This window comes from Protopterus annectens, chromosome 2.part2, assembly GCF_019279795.1.
Source record: "Protopterus annectens isolate FY-2018-M chromosome 2.part2, PAN1.0, whole genome shotgun sequence".
NCBI classification, from domain to species: Eukaryota; Metazoa; Chordata; order Ceratodontiformes; family Protopteridae; genus Protopterus; species Protopterus annectens.
The window spans coordinates 787,907,447-787,930,105 of NC_056730.1; positions in this window are offsets into that span (position 1 = coordinate 787,907,447).

Sequence of the window (22,659 nt, forward strand, 5' to 3'; positions counted from 1 at the left end):
CTATGATGCATACTGATTTATCCAAATGGACAGACATAATGAAAGTTTTTTTGAACCTAAAACATGGTGTTTGGAGAGATGCCCCAATGTGGTGGCTTTACTATCCAGCATTCCCCTTAATTTCATATAATCACCTCTAGAGTCATATTAACAGTGGGTAAAATGTATTTATTTATTTATTTGACATTTCTGGATCTGGGATAGTCTGACTGGGTCGAAGCCCTTTTTCAGCAGAGGCCCTGGGAGAAAAGCTCCAAAGTAAAATTATATAAGATTACATGTTTTAGTAGAAATGTATTACAATGAGATTTGTCTACAAATGCATTCACAAAAATGAAGGCAAAAAAACTTGCATATAGTTATAATTAAAACAGGTAAATATAAAAATGACATACTTGAGGGATAGTAGAAAGTGGTCAGATCAGCCAGTTAATAGTAATATTGTATAGGGGGGTGGTGTTAGTAGGAGTGGGTACCGAGACAGGACAGCAGAGGTAGAATTGATAAGTGATGTTAGGTTCACAGGTAGCACAGTAGAAGTCCAGAACTGGTAAGTGATGTAGCCAGTAGAGGGGAAAAACTCTTGTTTTATTGAAAAACTGTGGCTTATGTTAAGTTATGTTTTTAGTCAAACAACTGTACCCTTTATAGGAGCTGTGTTGTTTCACTAAAGAACAGACTTGTCACAAGTTTGAGACACACACACATATCCACATACACACATTCTATATCTGTCTATCTCTCCTTATATACACAGATAAAATTTAAACAATACTTGGAAAAATTAAACAGGAAAGAGAGAGATATTTATAGAGAGAGGTAGACAGAAAGAGAGTGGATGGAGGCAGTCAGAGAGACAAAAACAGATGGTTTGTATGAAATATGTGGGTCTGGTATGTGATACATGAAATCTAAGTTAGGGAATGAGTTTTAATATTCATGGAAAAGCCATGAGTGCTGAAATGTGTTACAAGATGTTTCATCTGTTACAGAAAGCTAATTTCGAAATTTTCTTTTACCGGTTTTCTTTAAAGCCTGATGTATTGTATCCATGCTTTTCAGTGTGATGCAGTGAATGTGCTAGCTGTGTATTAACCATCACTTTATGTAGTTTCAGTAGTTATGTTGTCCACTGTTATGGTTAGTTTAGTTGTACTTTCATTGCAGTTTATTGATGTTAGCATAGCATATTGTGTTGTTTATTTTTTTCTTAGCTGCATGAAATTCTTTTTCGTTTGTTTTCTTAATTTTTGGTTCAGTATAACACAATTTTGTATTGCCTTTGAGGTTGCAGGCATAGCTAAATAATGCTTTGGGTTGTTCTTCACTTGGGAGACTAAATTTACCTCAAATTTAGCATTGGCAGACATTATTTTTCCTCTGAGTTGTTTGCGTAGTTTGATGAGAGTGCTCCTATCCTACTGGGTGCTACACCTCCTAAGTTTAGCCAAAATGTTCTTCCTTCTGCAATAGAGGCTATTGATGTTGAGATTTCACCAGGATGACTGATTTTTTATTTAGCTCTGCACTTATTCTTAATGCATAGAGCTGGCTTTATGTAGCTATTATCATGCTTGTATAGGATTTCTGTGAACAGTTCCACAAAGGCAGCCATGTTCTCAGGGTTTTTGGGTGCTTGAAATGTTGCCAGGTTAACGCTTAATAGTAGAAGGTTTGCCTTAGAGTAATTTCTGAACATTTCAGGGTTATCTGAGGTTCCAGCTTTTATTTTTACTACTAGTGAGGACCAGATCCAGTATGTTTGCTTTCCTGGTCGGTGAATTGATATTACGTGTTTACAAACTCCAGGAATCCCTGTGCCTGCACATTTGGTGTTGTATATTATTCCCAGTTAATAGCGGTGTAATTAAAGTCACCCATTGATTTGTTATTGGGTTGAATGTTGAGCGCTTCCAGTAAGCTTAAATATATGTTATGGGTTTCCTGGCTCATAGATGGGGGCTTATACCTTGAAAAGAATCGGTATAGAATTTTGCTTATCGTGATTCGAACATGGAGAAGCTGAAGTGCATCATCCTTTTTGACCAGCCTTGAGGTACATTTATTTTTGATGTAAATCATTACACCTCCATCTTTAGTCCCTGTCTGTGTAGCAGCTGGTCTAACTCCACAAGAAACAGACAAAAATTGCCTTCACAGTTACAGAATAAGACACATCTCATACAAATAGTTACTATTAAATGGAACTTACCCGTCATTCCTGTCTTCTTCACCATCTTCTTTAATGTCTCATCTATCCTACCCCGAGTGCATGTGTGTGTATCTATATCTGTCTATATCTATATCTATTATATATATATATATATATATATATATATATATATATATAGCTATACCTATACATATACATACACACACACACACACACACACACACACACACACACACGTATATATATCTATATATCTATCTATAGATATATAGATATATATATAGAGAGAGAGAGAGAGAGAGAGAGATCTCGATATAGTTAATTATAGATTTACATACACACACACACACAAATATATATATCTATGTGTGTGTGTGTGTGTGTGTGTGTGTGTGTGTGTGTGTTTGGATATATATATAGCATACCTGTAAGTACTGCAGTAAACATAATTGGGTTGTCTTGTATGTCAGCCCCAACATCAAGGATTCTGTGTAAACTCTGTGATGAGCTATCTGGCTTTCTGACAGTGGACAGGAACTACTCTGTTTCAATCAGTGGTGGCTTGGCAACAGAACTACCCCATAGCTGTATCCTCACGGACAATTGCAGGTTCCCAACATCAGACCACCTTGATCATATCACTGGGACTATGTCTTATTTTGGAATATTAATGCCTGTGGTCACTGACTGCATTCACTTCATTGACCACCAGCTTCTAGATATGTCCAGGGAGGGACTTGTCTCTCCTGCCTCTTTCTAAGAGGAATGGCCCATGATCATGTAGTGCCTAAATTATCACATCATTCTCAACAATGTAGAGAATGCAGTTGTCTTGAATGCTATAGCACAGTATAAGAGAAAACATAACAGGACAGAAACATAAATGAGTAAAACAAAACTGATTGCTAATCCTCCCCAAAATAGCCATGAATATATCCATCCATTATGCACAAAATACATGAAAAAGAAAGGCTTTATATGAGTATGTACAACATAATACAGATACTTCACCAACTACAAAAGAAATAAAGAAAGCATTTAGTAATAAATTCATAGCAAAACAAACATTTCTGTAACTCTGTAGAATGCTGCAGAATTAGCAAAAATAATGTACACCTGTCAAGGAAACAATGTTTAACCATTTTGTGTGTGATTCTTACTCTTATGGAAAGCTTCCAGGTAGAAATAAGTGGCTTAATTAATTGGCTGTGCCAATAATGCAAAAAAAAAAAAAAACATGATCTTGATAATAAGTAATTTAATAGTCTTCTGCACTAAGTGGTCAGTGTCCATGATTGAAATTACTATTAAAATGTCAGAGTTATTTACAGAAATTCTGTAGGGCCAAAAAATAATTGGTATACATGCCTATGCCAACAGCTGCTGAGAATAATGCAGACACTAAAGCTGCACTTGTATAGTGAAATGCAATCATAACTAAGGTTAGAATTCTTTTATATGACTTTATTGTGTTTTCAGAAACGTGGGATTCATATGGTTAAGGCTATTTCCGAAAACTCAAAATAATATTTAGAGTTTTCAGAAACTCGATCATATGGTCTTGACTATATGAATTTTGAGTTTCAGAAAACTCAGTGAAGTCATATAAATCTGGTTAAAATACATCAATTTATACATAACAGCAACCGACCTTCCCAGCAAGTCAGCTGTGAAGTAGTAAGGAGTACTCATAGCAAGTAGCAGTATCAAGCTTTGTGGATACAGTCTTCCTTACTATGATGTAAGTTTCTTACCTACAAGATTATATTTATATAGTGCAGATTCAGCCATCTCAGCACTGTGAGTATGCAAATGAACTGTGACCTCATTAGCATTTATCGAACAAAACCAGAAAGAAACAGCAACCAGGAAAAGAAGAGGTTCTCCACTTAGGGCTGCAAAGCACAGCACTAATAAAATGAAGCAAAAAACAAATCGAACCAGGCCACGGCAATAAGAAGGCATGCAGTTCCACAAAAAACGTTTAATGTAAGCGCTTTCACAGTTCACACTGACTGCTTCATCAGACAAATTCACAAAGTAACACACCCCACATTTAAAAGCATAACCAACCAATAAAATACTTCAATCAATCAGATCTAATCACATAATAAACTAATTAAAACTTAAAATACAATTTATGATGTACAACTGTGAAAGCATTTCCTAAGAGAATCATGAATGAAAAAAATATTAAATAAATAAATAAAAACATTTAATTTGGCTAGAGGTCTATTCTTGAGTAGAAGTTAGATAGAGACCTATCTGACTTCTCAGCCAGTCATGTTTTTACTTGGCCGAGGAACACGCCTAGGGCAGATGTGTTCAACCCAAGTGATAGGAAGCAAGTGAAGGATCAGCGTAATCCTGGAATCATCAAGCATTCTTTAGTTCAGTCAGTGAGTGGAGCCAATGAGAGATCGAATCCACCTCAGACATTCAACAGTAATGATAAACCCAGGGAGGTTTGTCCCCTGACTACACTCAATCAGGAAGAGAGTAATGGAGCTCTACAAGTACAAGCCTCCAACACTCTTGACTCTACACCATGTTTCAGACAGTCTGAGTGTTCTCAGGTTGCTTTTGGGACCAAGAAGAAAGTGAAGGATGTGGGGAATGTCTCTACAGCCTCACAGAAGGATGATGTTAGATCAGTGAACAAACTTAGCGGCTCTGTTGTATTGAATAACCTTCCTTTTCCATTAGCGATAAACAAAGATGCAAGACAATGCTCGCAAAGCAGGGGAAGAACGAAGAGGAAGTTAACCCCAGACAGTTACCACAACCAGTCTTTGAAAAAGATGTGGCAGAAGACGAGGACTCCTTGATTTGGAACATATCTAAGAGAGTTCTAACGGACAGTGAACAGACTTTATTGAACAGAGGTATGAGTTATATACCAACACAGAATACTTTAACAGATTCCCTAACTGATTTAAAAGCTTTTATAAGGAATGCAGTGTTGAAAGTGAATTTTAAAACTTGTAATAACTATAACTCTAATGTGAAAGCTATTTTTAGAAAACCAAGTACCTTTATGCCTAATATGAATTCCACTTTAGAGGTGTTTGAAAGAATGTGTGAGTATAACATACATTCATTGTTTGATACTAGAGGGCTATGTAAAAAATGACAGAATTTGTCGAAGGAGGAGCATGTAGCACTTGAAAGTTTGATGCATGATGTTACTATATCTATTAGATCAGCTGATAAGGGGGGCTCAGTTGTTATAATAGACTTTGATTTTTACAATGAAGCCATGTATAACATGCTTAGTGACACCGAGACTTACAGTAGAGTTACAAGAGAGCAGATAGACTCAATGGTGAGGAGAGTGAATGACACTTTGATGGATTGTTTATTAGGATGAGATATTTCTTTAGAGCTGTGTAAGTATTTAGTCTGTGATAAACCATTGATTCCAAGTATTCAAGGTTTACCTAAAGTCCACAAGGATCGGTATAAGCCTCCCCTTAGATCAATAGTTTCAGGCAGGAGTTGGTGTACTGAAGGTCTTTCCATCTATATTGAAAAACAGTTAAGACCAGTATTAGATAGCAATCCATATGTGTTAAGAGTCACAAAACATCTTCTGAATGACTTGTATTTATTTGTTTCATCGGGCACCTCCAGCAGTGATCTAATTTTAGTAACATTGGATGTTAAATCTCTCTTTACATGTATACCTAACCCAATAGGCATTAATATGCTTAAAGATTATCTCTGTCGACATAGTGGGTATACAGATAAATCTATTGAGCTTGTCTGTTTGTTCATGGAACTAGTGCTAGAGAATAATGTTTTTAGATATGGTAATTCCTATTTTCTGCAGAAGAATGGCGCAGCTATGGGCACGTCCTGTGCCAAAAGCAACGACAACATGGTTTTAGTGAGTTGGAAAGAGGAACACTTGTCGGTTAAGCCTGAGATAAGCTTTTACTGGTGGTTTGTGGATGATCTCTTCCTAGTTTGGGAAGGTAGAGAAGAATTATGGAGCCCTTTTTTAATCATCTCAACCTGACCACATCTTTCTTGAAATTTATTATTAATAGCTACAGAAAACATAAAGGTTTTTTAGATGTCACTATCAGTAATTTGGGCAATGGTGCCCTTAATACTAAAACATATCAGAAAGAATGTAGTAAGAATGCTTATTTGCTCAGGAAGAGCATGCATCCTCCACACATATTTAGCAATATAGTGAAGGGTCAAGGCTTAAGAGCCTCTAGATTGAATGCCACACACTCTGATACTGGAGCAGAGACAGAGCTTTTGAGAGAGAGGTTCAAAGATAGAGGTTATAGAGCATCTGAAGTAGATGGTACACTGGCCAGGGTAGCAGGTTTAAGAGATACATATGGTAAACCTTACTTTTCTTCTGGACCTTGGGAATCACCACCTATTAGGACCACTAATAATTTTAGAATTTCATTTACCTATTCTACCAATATAAAGGAAGTAGAAAGAATTATAAGGAAGAACTGGCGGATTTTGCTGTCAGATAGTGAGGTCAAGTGAAGTGGGTGGTAGTAAACCAAGCTTTGTTTATAGAAACAAGAAACATTTGAAGAGGATGCTTTGCTATCCTAAAATTCTTGAGCATAGAGTGGAACATGAGTTGACATTTGGGACTTTTCCCTGTACCACTTGTAATTGGTGTCAATATATAGATAGTTCAGGGATGTTTTTATACCCTGACACAGGGAAACAGGTTTGTTTTAGGTTAACAGCCACATGCAGTACGAGTTCTATAGTGTACTTGGCAGTATGCCAACAATGTAGCTCTTTTGATTTAGGGAAGACAGATAGGCTTTTAAGAGATTGTATTAGAGAACACGTATACAGTATTAACAAATCCATTCAGACGAATGCTCTTGCCAAGCACGTAACCCTAAATGAAACACATACATTTAAATTTATGGTGGTAGAAATTGTACCACATGGGTCTCGTAGGGGTGATGTTAGTAATAAAATTGAGAATAGTGAGCTTAACTGGATCATTAGGATGCGAGCCCATAGGGGCAAAGGACTTAATGATAAAGTTTTTATTAAACCAGTACTCAAGAATAGACCTCTAGCCAAATGAAATGTTTTTATTTACTTATTTAATATTTTTTCATTCCTGATTCTCTTAGGAAATGCTTTCACAGTTCATAGGTTAGTACTAGGCTAACTGCTCTTGCGAGCCATTTTAAGCCTAGCCAATTATCCCTTGTGAGACTCAAACCCTGCACCTTGTGTTTGCAAAGCAAACACCTTAACCATTAGGCCACCCTCCCAACAAATTTGTGCATCATAAATCGTATTTTAAGTTTTAATTAGTTTATTATGTGATTAGATCTGATTGATTGAATTTTTTTTATTGGTTGTTTATACTTTTAAATGTGGGGTGTGTTACTTTGTGAATCTGTCTGATGAAGCAGTCAGTGTGAACTGTGAAAGCGCTTGCATTAAATGTTTTTTGTGGAACTGTATGCCTTCTTATTGCCGTGGCCTGGTTTGATTTGTTTTTTGCTTCATTAGCATTTATGTTTCCCAAACTCTGTACTAAGTGCAGGGAATATAATGTGCAAGAACTTATATGACTGTATGCACACCCTTTACCTCTACAAGGATGGGCGCTGAGAAGTACTACAGGCTCACAAGAAAGTTTGTGAGTACATTGACTGATTTAGAGAAGCAAGTTTCCTTACATTTATATGAATTATTTCTGACCACAGTTTCTGCCCCTGAATACATTGTGTCTGTAATTCTAAGGAAGTACATTACTCATCGAAACACATATCAACTGCAAGTCAAATAACAGCAGTATTGTTAGAGAAGCACAGATAAGGGAATGATATTCATAAAATAAAGAGAAGAAAAGAGCTGAAGTGTTGCAATTGTCTATGTTATATTGTTTGAGGAAAGATTAGCTTCCCTGTTGCCAGTATCATATACATCTACAAATCTAATAGCAAATTACTCAGGACAAAGTTCATAACTGTTCTGTTACACCTGTGCTGTCATTTCATACAATGTTCATAGGTTGGTACTAGGTTATCGGTCTTATGGCCTATACAAGCCTAGCCATAACAATTCCCTGGCTATTTCTTCCCACAATATTTACTTCCCTGGACCCCTGTCTAGCAGAGTGAATGATGTGATCCCCAGGGTGAATTTTCTATCTCCCATCCAATCGTCAAGGTTCCTTTTGAAGAGGGCCAAAGAGGCGCTCTGCTTGACATGTATGGGCAGTCTATTCCAGAGACTGGAGAGTCCCTGGGTCAGGAACCTATGCCCCCAGCATGTTTTGTTCATTGTGATGACAAAGTTTAGATCCCTGGAGCATGTGGCTCTGAGGATTGGGATTTATTTAAGTGTAGCATGTCCAACAGCTCTGGGTTTGACATGGCCTTGTATGTTAAGCAGAGATTGCCTCTGAGTAGACGATATGCGACAGAGTATAGTTGGAGTTTTTTTAGACAGTCAGCATAGGGCATCTGCTTTAGGCCTGTAATTCTTTTAGTGAGGTATTTCTGCAGCCTTTCCAGTTGTTGCAGATGTCTTGAGAGGTACTTACCAAATGGGGCATTGCATTATATAATGGGTCTGATGAGGGATGAGTACAGTGGGAAAATGAGCTTGTTTTTACTGGATGAAAAGCCCTTAGTGATGAGGTGTGCCACATAGAATGATTTCCTGACTGTTGTGGCAATGTGGTTATTGAAGGTGAGACCACTGTCCACCTGTGTCCCTAAGTCTCTTTTCACACTTTCGATGTTTAGTGTACTGCCACCTATGTGGTAATTCATGGGTACATGTTTTTTTTCTCAAAGGGGATAACTATACATTTCTTGGCATTGAGCTTGAGCCCATGGCTCTGGCACCAAGCATCTGTTTCTGTAAGGCCTTTTTGTAGAATATCCAAATCATTTGGAGATTCAATAATGGCTTCCAGTTTGCAGTCATCTTCAAACTTTGTTAGCCAGAGTCCCTTAGTGTTGGCCTGTATGTCAGAGAAGTAGATGCCAAACAAGAGCGGTCCCAGGACTAAACCCTGAGGTACTCCACTTGTCCCTTGTCTGGAACCTATCGAGTGACGTTGGGATTAATGCCCAGCTTAGTGAGTTTATATATGATTCCAGAGTGAGGGATAGTTTCAAAGGCCTTGGTGAGGTCCATATAGGCTGTGTGGACCACCTTTACCTCATCCACAGCTCTGCAGACTGATTCGAAGAAGTCAGTCAGGTTCAGAAGACAAGATCGGTCCTTCACAAACCCAAACTGGGTGGGGTCCAGTGTTTGAAAATTGCCAATGTCTTTGTTTATCACGAACCCAAACTGGGTGGGGTCCAGTGTTTGAAAATTGCCAATGTCTTTGTTTATAAGTTCCATGAAAATATGTTTCATGGCCTTGCAGATCGGGCTCGTCAGACTGATGGGGCGGTAGTTCCCAGGATCTAAGGTGGATCCCCCCTTGTGGCATGGGATAACTGTGGCTGTGTGCCACTCAGTGGGCACAAAGCCTGAGGTGAGGCTATGATTAAACATGACACTTAGGTGAGGTGCCAGTTAATGTTGTAGTTCATGTAGTACACAGCCCAGGATGTCATCTGGTCCCATGGATGTTGTATTCTTAGCTTTGGGGAGTGTTTTTTTTTTACCTGTGTGGCCATTATTACCAGAATTTGGCAATCTTTCAGTATTGAGATGGACCCTTTAGGGGGTGAGAGGGGGGTGAGGTTGGCACTGAATCAATCTGCCAGCATATTGGAAATATACTTGGGATCAATATATGTAATGCCATTCTCTTGTAGCTCAGAACAGATCTGAGCATTGCCATTTAAGTTCTTCGAATAGCTATAGAATGCCTTGTGGTTGTCTTTGGAATTTTTGGCACTTTTATTTTCATAACTAGTTTTGGAGGATTTCATGAGGGATCTCAGCTTCTTACTGAGGCTGGCAAGGGAATTTTTTGCATCCTGGGATTTTCCTCTTTTCTGCAACAGTTTATTCCTTTTGTTGTAAAGTTTGTTTATGGCAGGGGACCACCAGATTGGCTTCCTTTTTTTGGAGGAAAGCATCTTGGTTCTATCTGGGATGGCACGATTCATGCACGAGTGGATGTGCTTATACAGTGCCTTAGTGTAGGATTCAGCAGTCGTCTTTTCAGTTCTTGTCTGCATAGGTGTCATGAAGTTTGTCACTTCTGACTTGAGTAGCATGAAGTTGGCTTTGTAGAAGTTTTTTTTTTACGGAGGTTTCTTCACTGGGGGGTGGGAGAGGGATGTGGATGTCAAGGATGATTAGCTTATGGTCAGACCTGACCAACAAGGGGGTGACCATAGGTGTGGAGCATCGCTTTCCCATGTTGGTAATGACCAGGTCTAGGATATTGGAGCCCCTGGTGGGACTATGGATTAGTTGATCCAGGGCACTGGAATTTATGAATTCAAGAATCACTGGGCAAAGCTGTTGGTACTCTAATAGTTTTCCCCGTTAATGGCAGGGTAGTTGAAATCACCCAGTATTAGGGTATTTGGTTGTATCTTTATAATTATAATAATGTCACATCTTGAGTATATGTAACTTCATTTTTATCACAGTATAAGTCTGTGTGTGTGTGTGTGTGTGTGTGTGTGTGTGTGTGTGTGTGTGTGTGTGTGTGTGTGTGTGTGTGTGTGTGTGTGTGTGTGTGTGCACGCGCGCGCACACACACGGCACAAGAATCTCAAGTGAGTCTTATGAATGCTCAGGTGTTCTAGGGTTTGAATCCAGAGATGGTGGTGTTTGTGTGAGCATAATGATGCTTAAAGAGCACATGTCCATGTTGCCATCTAACAAAGTGAAAGCAATGTCATATGTGTACAATTTAACTACTTGTTTCATAATGCTTTCTTTATTTAAGTAATTTTTTTTCTTTTGCCTTCATCATTTGTGTGCCATTTGACATTGCGCACTCTGGACTGTCAGTGGTTCCTATCAGTAAACTAAAGTTCATTTCCTAAGAAAAAAGGGAAACATTTAATTTGGGCTGCCTTCTGAACTGCAAAATTGTCTGGTGTCTGTGCACTGCCACCAGCACTCTTGATAGTTTTCAGTAAAGAAAATGGACCTGTCAGGTAACTTTCTCTGTAGCACACAGTATAAGTAAAGTGAAGTAAGTTTTGAGAAATAGGACAGGTGATTCAGGAACTGAATCCAGCTAATTGATAAGTTTATAGGGAGGGGTATGAATACATATTGGTACACATTTTGTAAGATCGGTGTTTTGTTTAAAACTTAGCTATTCTCAGTATTGCAAGCAACATGTTAGCTTTTGTCTGTTGACTTTCACATTATTTGGCATTAAATATAGTTCTGATAATATGTGCAAGAAATTAATTTCCTGATGTTGCAAGGAGATGTGAGAAGGATGACTGTATCACTATAATATACTTCTTGCTCCAGTGTATGTATACTGCTGATTCATATAATTGTCCTGGCAGCCTTTTTTCTCTGTCATTTTTTAAAATGCTGCACTCAGCAGCATACTAACATGGTTTACTCCCTGAGGAAAGAAAAAGTGAAAATTTTAATTTTCGACTGTCTTCTGTAGTGCAAACAACCCTGGTGCCAGTGAATGGATATCAGCTGTCTGAATAGTACTCAGTGAATACATTCCACTCTTTTAGGTAAGGTCCCCTGTAGCACATAGTGCAAGTAGTGGTTTTAGAGAATGCAAACAGGTGATGCAGGGCTGAAATCCAATTGACAGTTTTACAGTGGAGGTAATAATGCCATTTGTCACAACATTTTGATTAGGAATGCCACAATACATGCATAGATACCATAACTATGTTGATTGCAAGAAATGTATTACTGCTTGCCTGATGCACAGCTAGCTCAACCAGAGTACTGTGCCGCTTCCATAAATCAGCATCCCACCCCATCAGCTGTTCAAGTGAAGGGTAAAAAAATCAAAAGCATTTTACTGTATTAGTGATCAGCTTATCAATGGCATATCCATACATGCACCCTTGCTCTTCTATTGAAATGAAAAAAAAATCATTTTACTGGCTCACCAATTAGGTGGCTAGACTTCTTCCTTTCTCTTGCTCCAGCCATTCAGATGCCATTCTTTTACCTTGATCCCCACCTCTTTCAACACAGTTTATTAATAAAATAATCTCTTCTTTTAAGTTGTAGCAAGTTGCTTGCTATAAATGTAGCAATCAGCTTGCTACAGTTTATACCCTGCCTGCATGGAGTGCTACAGTGCTCATGTTTTAGTTTATTAAAAAAGTCTTCTTTCAGACTATGTTGAAATCACATGCTTCAGATGTAGCAAACAGTTGCTATAGTTTATACCATGCCTGCATGAAGCACTATGGTACTCTTGTTTTAGTTTAAAAAAGTTCTTCTTTTAAACTGTAGCCAACTGCTTGCTACAAATGTAGCAAACAGTTGCTACAGGTTATACACTGCCTGCATGGAGCATTATAGTGCACATGGATTAGTTATTTTTTTTCTTTTAAACTGTAACAACTGCTTGCTGCAGTGTGGAAAGCAATTGCTACAGTTTAGACCAAACATGGAGCATGGCTGTGCTCTGTTTTAACTGCAAATTCAATACAGTTTTTTTTTAAACTAGTATTGCATTAGCGAGAGATTGGGATCAGCTGATAGCACCCCCTAACACTTTGCATTCTGGGCATTTGCCCCTGCCCCCTTTCACCCTGCCCTAGCTACCCCACGGCTGCTTACTGTTGAAGCCCAATACAATACATGTAAATTATGTTAAACATGGCAATGATATTTACATTAGAAAGTGCATACATAGGTATGACGAGCACAACATTTTTGTTAAGATTCTTATGACTTATCATGTCATGAGAATGTGTTTATGACAGTTTATCTTGTGAAGTATGTATGCAACCTAACCCACCATGTATTATTCAGGATATGCAACTGCATGCATCTGAAATGCATTTACAAACCCAAATACTGCCTTTTACATAGAATTGCAGTCCCATGACTAAGTAAAGTCACAAACATACAGGCATCTTTTAAGTATTTCTCTATTAAGTCTTAAATTAGTTTACCTCTAATTACCATATTAAATGTACATTTTCTGTGGCACTGACAGTTAATAAGCAAAGTTTGACATTTTAACCTTTATTTTTTCTCATGGGCTCCTTTTTCATGTTGGAACTGCTCCATCTTGCCATTGTGTAATTCCCAACAGCCCATGATATCACAAGTTATACCATTTATCTTTCAATCAACCACGATTAAAAGAAACACCATAAAGCACTTCATTGTTTAACATTGGAACATGTGTCAATAGTTTGAGCACCATCCATGACCAAATCTCAGTGCCATATTTCACAACTTCATTGCTTTTAGATGTAACTAGTACCAATATGTTTTCCAACAACTGCTGTGATTCCTATTCCCCAAATATAGCTAGCAAGGCTGTGCATCTTTGCACAGAAGCAGTTATACATGATATCTGAAATGGGTGCCAATTCAGACACATATTTCTAACTTGACTGCTGCAGACATGGCTGGCAATGGTAGAGATGTTGTTTCATTTAGAGCACAAAGTTGGGTGTTGACAAATCTAGGATTTTTCAGGAACTCCTTGTGAAGTGCTAAAGATGGAGGCTACAGCAGGGGATTATACCAGGTCTCAGTGTAAGGCTGAGACTTAGAAAAGCTTGGCCATGGCTTTCTCCAGTGCTACTGGAGATCCCATGCACTGGGGAACAATGTCATCACCACTATAGTGAAATGAAGAGATGCAAACAGACATTCTTAGCTAATGGGAGAATGAATTCAAGACTGCAAACACCCCTCAGTTTTGTAAGTATACTAACCCTTTACTTGTCTATGATGTGGCATTAATTAGCCAACCAACTCAGTTATTAATTGCACTTTGATATATCTATTTTTTTCTTTTCTGTGCTGTACAGCTGAAGCAGAGATTGCAGAAAACAATGAGGTGCATCAGAAGAGACAATCTCACCCCAGAGAGGCACGGGCTAAGTATGCATCGGGTCTGAATGGAAGGCAGAGAAATTTCTTCAGTCTATCACTCTATATCATTTTGTACAGGCATACCTTATTTTTAGATTAAGCATACATGCCTGTTCCAATAACTCTTGGCGATTGCATTAGCAATGAGTACATCAGTGTAACTGTGTGTGGGTTCAGTACCCAAAAACACACATTAAATTTACATTTATTTCAGGAAATCATATAGAAGATGCTAATGCCAATGTTGCATGCCACTAATAATACCATTTTGGCAAATATAGTTATTACCTTTGAGACCAGATATCTGATATAGCACAGTTAAATACATGATACTATTAGTGATATCTATATGTAGCCAAGTTGTACTTGTGCATTTCTCATATTGGCTTATGTACTGAAATAATAACTTAATGTGGCATCCTATTGATCTAATCCCCCCACCTGATCTTCCTTTCTCATATATATATATATATATATATATATATATATATATATATAGATATATATATATATATATAAATATATATATATATATATATATAGGTACATATCACTTCACGTAAAACTCATTTCACCTAAAACTCATTTCACTGACAAGTAGTATAATAAGGCAAGTCAAAGGTATATGTTATTTTCCCCACTGTAGTGTGATCCTGGTGTTAGTATATATATTAAGGGGGTGTGGGGGTGCAGTCCCCCCACATTGGGGGTGTAGTAGGTGTAGACCCCCACCTAGTTAGCTTTTACCAAATAACGTAAAACAACACCAGACACCATAAAACCAAAATAAGTGGGGGCTACACCCCCTCACCCCCCAATGTGGAGGGGGGATGCACCCCCACACCCCCTATCTATATATACTAACACCAGGATTGCATTACAGTGGGGAAAAGGACATATACCTTTGACTTGCCTTATTATACTATTTGTCAGTGAAATGAGTTTTAGGTGAAATGAACTTTAGCTGATTTGATCTCAGTGAAATGAGTTTAGGTGAAATGAGTTTTAGGTGAAGTGGTGAAGGCTAAGGATAAGGCATATGGAGAGTTGTATGAGAGATTGGACACTAAAGAGGGTGAATAGGACCTGTACCGACTGGCTAGCCAGAGGGACAGTGCTGGGAAAGATGTGCTGCAGGTAAGGGTGATAAAGGATAGTGAGGGAAACATACTCACAAGTGAGGAGAGTGTGTTGAGTAGATGGAAAGAGTACTTTGAAGGGTTGATGAATGAAGAGAATGAGAGAGAAGGTTGGATGATGTGGGGATAGTGAATCAGGAAGTGAAACAGGTTAGCAAGGAGAAAGATATGTATAGATATATATACACACATATGTGTATGTGTGTGTGTGTGTGTGTGTGTGTGTGTGTGTGTGTGTGTGTGTGTGTGTGTGTGTGTGTGTGTGTGTGTGCGTGAGTGCATGCATGCGTGTGTGTATGTATGTATTTATATATATATATATATATATATATATATATGAATTTTTATTTGATAATGCATTGCTGCTGAAAACAAATGGCCATCAGCACAAAGAGGTAGGTAAACTGACCATTATGGTTCAGTCCTACCTCCACAGATGGCAGCAGCAGAACCACCACAGGCAGCACAGTCACCTAGCACATTTGGGTCACAACCTGTCAGTGTTGCCTCTACAACTCCTGCCTTACCTGCTCCACCTGCATCTGGTAGCTCTTCCCTGGATGCTGGTGCAGTGGTACCCTGCAGGAGCAGTAGTAATGGAGGTGTCAATTTTGTCACCAATCAGCAGTGGACTTGGCTGATGGAAGACATTATGGAAAGGGGACATGGTGCCTGAATCACCAGGGTTGAAATGGTTCTTCAGCATAATGCCAAAGCATTGTCAAGTCTGTCATTAACCCAGGCAACTGACACAGGAGAAACTGATAGGAGTTATGAGGGTGAGGACTATATTCCCACTTTTTTAAGCTGGAGATGGATGCACCTCCAAGATCTGCTACCTACCTACAACCATGATGCCCCCAAACATTTTGTGTCCATCACCCCCTGTCTGCCTTGTATGTTCTGTATGTCTGCACCTTCTACATAACATACTCTACCTACCTGATGCTCTCATTCCTAAGCACCTTCTCCAACATTCCTTTCTGTACAAAAAAAAAATAGGCACACATTCCACAAAAATATTAATCCCATACAAAGCTCTCCACTTCATCTATGTGTCATCTTGATACAATTGGTTTGGTCCAATTTGTTATCCAATAATATTGTGTTGGTGTCACCATCCCTGGTGTGGTAACTTTACAAAGTCATGAAATTTTTTTTTAAAATCCCACATTTATATTGTGAAGAAGTGAATAGTTGTGGTGCTCTCCCATCAACTTCCTGCAAATTACTGTATTCTATCACCTATGTTTTGCTTTCTGCTTGTCATCCTCCATTTTCACCACTGTCCTATCAGCTTTTTTGTCACATGGTTAGTCTAGTCAAAAAATAGAATCACACACATCATGCATGGCCATAAATGACCCATTGAAAAGCCTTCACTTTTTGCCCTCCACATTTGTGTGTAGTTTGGCAGAGTGCATCAGTACTGACTGACAGTGAATGCCATTTAACGCCATATGGCAAAAGCTGAAGAATGTAGTTTTAGCCACAGTAGTTTAGTTAGTTTCATGTAAATGTGCTTAAGTCCACTGCACTATGGGGATACATAGTAAAGGCACAATTTTGAGTGTTACTCTAACATTTATTAGACTGCTAGATGTAATGAATTACAAGATCCTAGATGGTATGTTGAGATAATTCCCCTGTCTGTAGACTGATGTTTTTCCATAGTGTCATTCATTCAATTGCAGTTGTGTGTCAAATTATTATTTCATGAGATTTTATATTTTTATCAAGTGGCTAAATGCAAACATCTGTATTTCTCTCCAGTTACATTTCATTAATAAACCATTTGAGCATTGCGCAAGAAAGGACTTGCGAAAACATTCCAACCTCAACAGGTAGACTTAGTAAGCCATCATTATCATGCTTATGTTTTAATCTTGGCTGTACTCTCTTGCCTCTTATTACTCCCTATAGTAAGCACTTTATTGTACAAGCCATGATAGATTAATAATGAAGAAATAAGCAAGAGGAACACTCCATTAAGATGGTCTTACATGTCACAGAAAAAATACTGTTGGTATTTTTCTATTCAATCCTCTCTCTCTCTCTCTCCCTCTCTGTTCACCTCTTCTGCTTCCATAAGTTTTCACTGTCCCTTCAACAGTGTGTTGGTGATGTGCTAAGATAATGCTTATATGTATAGACTGATTTTTGCATAATTTCCAGTTCTAATCCAGGCATTAGCAAAATGTTATTGATTGTTCTGGTATACTATATTATATGTAGGTGTTGCCTACATAATCAGCCACCATTATACTGCTTCTTACAGAAGCTACTTTGTCCATGCCTTCATCTTCCCCATATATGTATCTTCTCCTGTCTGTGTCATTAATCTTTCTCCTCTGCATTTGTGCAATGTTTAGTGCCAAGCCAACTGCAAGTTAGATTAAATGGATGCACACAACGTTTGGCAAAATGTTGTGAGTTTTTACTTCAGCCACATTACTCTGTTGCTGCTCGTGGTACTGTGCTTTGCTATGTATAGTTAGGCTAATATTCTGTTGACCAAGCTGGAGAATTTAATGTACAGCATATGGTTGTTATAAGGGTCATGAAGAGTAATACATACATTCTTCATTTCTGCAATCTGTTGTTACATTTGTAGTTTGTAAAGTGCAAGCTATTATGTGGTGTGGTTAGATTGTACTCAGGTCTGTAGATTTTTCTGGAGATAATGTCAAAGCATAAATCAAGAGGTATTACAAGGTGTTTTTGAATGTTTTGTATGACTCCTGTGGTATTATACATTTACTTAACAAAACATTACACTACTGCTGTATTAATGTGCTTGTTCCATATTGTGGGAACTGTCTTGTACACATCTTTCCTGAATAATTCACATGATAAAGCAAACAATAACACAACACAAAATATGTATGAGAATGAACCATAAAGTAATGTCTTACTATGTCTGTATGCATATTTCTGGACCAACTCTCCATCTCTGCACACCCCTTGTTTGCCATTCAGTAAAGCTCCTTGATTGCAACCCATTTCCATAACGTATGTTTCCATCAGCAATTACATGCCTGGTCCCTCATGTGATTCAGAACACATCTGTATCATGCATACTGATATTGAGACCTGCAATTGTCATAACAAAATGCTAAATCATGACACCTGAAGCATGACCGTAACACATAACTGTTCTGTAATAATTCAGATTCAGACATGGTTGTATGTGCATAGTGCTTATTTGTGCAGAGGTCAGCATGGAGCACTACAGAGTGCTGATAATTCCCATTCTATGTTCAACATCACAAGCAGTGATTAAGCATGCACTCTCTGCTATCAGCAGCACAAAAGAGCTTGCCAGATAATTATTTGTGTAGACTGTACAACTTTTGCACATCTTTACTGAACTTTGAAAACAATGTACTTTACTGAACTTTGAAACTCAACTGCCCAGATTTACACAGAATGTCCAGATGTTTGCCTTATGGTTTTGGTCTATTCCTCATAAAATGTATTATTTTCTGGCAAATTAAAGAGGATTGAAGCCACTAAATAATGACATAGACTTGAGTTTCTGACTTCATATCCTTCGGAAACTGCATGATAACACAAAACCAATTATTCTAGTAACATTTTAGGTCTGTAAGAGCAATTTATAAAAATTGTTCTTGATTGTGGGCCTTTGTACCCAACTCATTGTTTGTAGCTTTGTCCAGATTTCTTGGACTTAGATGTTGAGAGGTATGGTAACAATGGTATGAAGACCTTTCACCCACACTCCATTAGTTTTATTCTGCAGTAAACTGTCATATTTAGGAACTATATGTATGTTGTGTCAAGGCACATTCTGCAAGCATGAGACAAGACAACTGAGAGTGACACTATAAATGTTTCCTGTTTGTATGCAACCATCCAAGCATGAACTGGCATAAATGCTTGCTTTGTAATACGCTGCTTTAAAATTATGATTGTTACTGCCACCCTAAACTGTGAAACAGGTACATGGCCCTCACAGCAATGCAATATGCATGAATGACAGTATATAACTCTTCGCAAAGAAGTATTTCATCGCATGGAATAGCACAGTGCTGTTATGTTGGCCTGTCCACATAAATAATTTGTCACAAGCCCTGTGATGCACTGTACCAGATGTTCCAAACAATAAACTTTTACTAATTACAAATGTGCCCTTCCACATCATTAAGCTCAGACTTCTCCTGTTCCACTTGTGATTCATTATGTATTGCTAGATTCTATGACTAAACAGTTAACAGGCTCAGATTTCATATTGGTGATCTTATGTGTGTGTGTGTGTGTGTGTGTGTGTGTGTGTGTGTGTGTGTGTGTGTGTGTGTGTGTGTGTGTGTGTATGTGTCTGTGTGAGGGGGGGGTTATAGTGATCAGTAAGTAATGCTCCAATATCTTGGCAAGCAATGCCACAATATCAAATATGCTGCATCCACTTCCACTGAGGAGAATAAATTTAACTTTGGAAACAGCACCTTCTATGCTTTATCTCACTTTTAGCACAAACATCCCCTATGCAACACATTAATGAAGTTTTCATGTCAAAAGTGCACTTTGTCTCCTTAAGAGTCAAACTTCATTTTTGGCGATTACAGATAATAGTGTGTTTTCTAGATTCTGTAACTAGATAATTAAGAAGTTTGAATTTCACAGTAGCAAACTTGTGTGTGTGGCTGCAATATCAGGTGAATATAGTTTCCTGAACAGATGTGCTATTTCATCTTCAAGTTGTGAAAAAATTTAACTTGGGCAAGTATTCCACCATTCCCTTATCCCACAATTACTACAAACATCCTCTCTGCAACATATTGATGAGGTCGTCATGTCAAAAGTGCAATCTTTCTTCCCTTACAAGTCAGACTTCTCCTGTGCTGCTTGTAGTTACTGTGTTCTCTAGATTCTGTAACTAAATAGGTAGGACATTCAAATCTCACAGTGCTAAACTTTTGAGTCTGGCTGCAATATCAGGTACATATAGCTTCCTACCAGATGTGTTGTATCAGTTTCCAGTTATGGGAAATATTTAACCTGGGTGAGTATTCTGCCATTCCATTTTTACCACAAGTATCTTTTCTGTAACACTGTAGTAAGGCAAAATCACTCCAGTGGAAATATAAAAACAAGTACTTTAATAAATAAAATTAAAATTCAAATGTCTCATAGTGATAAAAAAGTAGCAAACAAGGACAAGGGCTTTCAGCATAAGCCTTCATCATATCCTGCGTCTGTGTGAAAAATGATAGATTTAAACAGCTGATAGTTGATGTTAACTTTTATTTATTAAAGAAAATAGTTTTTTTTTTTATTTCCACTGAAGTGACGTTGCCTTACTACAATTTTGTTTCATCTGTCACTTAGTGTTTGATGGTGTGCTTCCTTACTTTTCTGTAACACGCAGATGAGGTCATCATGTCAAAAGTGTACTCTCTCTCCTTTTACAAGTCAGACTTTTCCTGTGGCTCTTGCAATTAATATTGTGTTCTCTAGGCTCAGTAAATAGTTACATAGGAGATTCAAGTCTCATTCTGGTGAACATGTATGTGTGGCTTCAATGTCAGGTGCGTATAGCTTCCAGAACAGCTTTGCTGTATCAACTGCCAGAGAAGGAAAGATTTTTAATATGGGTGGGCATTGATGCCCCCATCCCCTTATCAGTCTTTTACCAGAAACATCTTCTCTGCATCATGCTGATGAAGTCATCATGTCAAAAGTGCACTCTCTCCTTTTACAAGTCAGATATCTCCTGTGGAGCTTGCAGCTTATTCTGAGTTTTTATAGATGGTATAATTAGATAGGTAGGGGGTTGAATCTAATCTTGGTTAATGTGACTGCGCACACTATCATGTACATCTGTGTCTATGCCAACAACTCTTATGTAAACTTACACTTAGCAGAAACATTTTCACTACCAGAGGTTACTCTGTAAATTTGTATTACACCCCCCCCCAGGCAATACCCACATTTGGAAACACAATGAGTATATCATGCTGTCAAAAATAAACTACATCATGGGCGTGGCTTGGATGGAAGCCTGATAGCAGCATAAAATCTCTGCTCTGCAGCTTTTCAACTTTCCTGATAGGATTTATTACTAAAAATCGCCACACATAATTTCAAATTAATAGTTCTATAAAGTAGAACTCAAAAGCTTTCTTTTGGTGTATTTTTCATCTAAGAATCTCCAGATTTTCCTGTCAAACTAACAAGAAGAAAGAAGGAAGGAAGGGAAAACTGCACTTAAAGAAAAGATGAGTCTTTTAAAATCTACACAGCAAGACAGCTCCCTGAAGAAAGAGATGTACTCCTTTCTGACAAATATCCAAGACATAATAACAAAAATGCACTAACTAGATACAAAAGTGGATAAAATAACAGAAGATTCCAATAAACAAATTGAAATACTGAGTAACATTCTAAAGCAACAGAGAATACAAATTTCAGCAATAGAAGAATCTGTCTCTGATATTGACAGCAGACTGATAGACGCAGAGAAAAATATGAAAACTCTCCTATTACAAAACAACAAACTCATCAATAAAGTAGATGATTTAGAAAACTGCACCAGAAGAAATAACATCAGGATATATGGTATACCAGAAGGAATGGAAGGAGACAATATAATTAATTTTTTGATAACATGGATCCCTAAAACATTAAATTTACCAGAGGCTCTTTCTTTTGGCTTTGAAAGAGCCCATAAATCACTAATTGCAATCCCATCAAACAATAAGAAGACATATCCTAGATCAGTAATAGCAAAACTAATGTCTAGCCAGGACAAAGATCTGATCTTAAAATCAGCTTGGGCTCTCTTTCCTATTAAAATAAATGATCAGATAGTCAGATTTGACAACGACTACTCTACTACTGTTTTTACAAAAAGAAAAACTTTCATTCCTCTCATCAAATCTCTCAAACAAGCTGGTATTAAGGCACAATTAACATACCCTGCCAAAATTAGACGTTGCCTTCCTGAGGGGAAATAACCTTCGAAACTTTAGAAAAAGCAAACACTTTTATAAAGAAGAAGAATCTGGTAACTACAGAAGATCAAATGGATACTACTTCAACATTAAAGAGACAAGCATCAACAAAGTCTGACTGGACTGTGAAAGACAAGAAGAAACGCAAAGACAAATGAACAAAATGTATTGTTTGCCTTTTTTGTCTCCTCTATCTTAAATCTTTTGAATAGTCAACTAACATTCTGATATCACAGATTGCTACAAAGATAAACACGGTAAAATATGATTTTTATTTTCATTAATATCTCTATTGCCATTTTAAATCAATAATATGGATATAGGAAGTAACATAACTTCATCCATCACATTTAGTATAAGCTGCAAGATA